The sequence below is a fragment of the Meleagris gallopavo genome (assembly GCF_000146605.3).
Source record: "Meleagris gallopavo isolate NT-WF06-2002-E0010 breed Aviagen turkey brand Nicholas breeding stock chromosome 3 unlocalized genomic scaffold, Turkey_5.1 Chr3_random_7180001840079, whole genome shotgun sequence".
Classification (NCBI taxonomy): domain Eukaryota; kingdom Metazoa; phylum Chordata; class Aves; order Galliformes; family Phasianidae; genus Meleagris; species Meleagris gallopavo.
In genome coordinates, this window is record NW_011094361.1 from 1 (window position 1) to 807 (window position 807).

Below are 807 nucleotides of genomic sequence, written 5' to 3' on the forward strand. Positions count from 1 at the left end.
GATGCGTGGCCAGTGTTCCAAATGCACCAGTGCTGCAGACTCAGTCGGAGCAAGAGCCAAAAGAGCACTCCTTCGAGCCGGAGTTGAACCAGCGACCTAAGGATGGCCGTGTCAAGGGAGCCTACAGTCCTCCGCTCTACCAGCTGAGCTATCGAAGGAATCTCAGGGACCTGCCCTGCACCACACCCTTCACGCTCCCATCCCCATTGTGCCTAAGGCCATAACACAGCACAACCATGCCTCTGCTCCCATTCCACACACAGACACGCTCACATCCAACACCCCTGCAACTTCAACGGGACTTCAGGTACTCACTTCTCCAGTAGCACCACTCAAAAAACAGCACAGCCTTCCCGAACACTCTCTACGTTGCCAGAAACACAGGAAACTCAGCCCCAAGAAACTATTCTCCACCCAATCACACACCACTCACTTTTGACCTCTGCTCTGGCACCTCATCATCATTCATCCGCTCTCCTGACTCCTCTGCAGTCTCAGAACAACTGGAAAATCCCGCACAATATCCCCATCCCTTTTTTCAAGCTCCGCCCCACGTGTTTCTCTGAGATCATTTTAAGACAGCCTCCACTTCTAAGCTGAATTGGCTATTAAGAAAAGGCTATCCATGGTTTTTTCAGCTAACGTCCAAGTCAGCCTCCAGACTGCCCTTGTAGGCACAATTCCACTGTCCTGTTCTCCTGACAGGAGAAAGTCACCTTATCCGCAACATGTTAACAGTTCAGTGCTTTTGTCAGGTTTGCGGTTCGTTACTCGTCTCACAAATTCCAGAGTAAAATGCAGAATCCG

General features: G+C 50.9%; 1 non-coding gene across 1 annotated transcript; it reads right to left on the bottom strand.

Annotated features, from left to right (window-relative positions):
* Positions 1-68: 68 nt before the first annotated feature.
* Positions 69-158, bottom strand: TRNAY-GUA. Its single transcript is given in 2 exon segments — positions 69-104; positions 122-158. It is a non-coding gene; the product is annotated as a tRNA-Tyr (tRNA).
* Between the last annotated feature and the right edge of the window lie 649 nt (positions 159-807).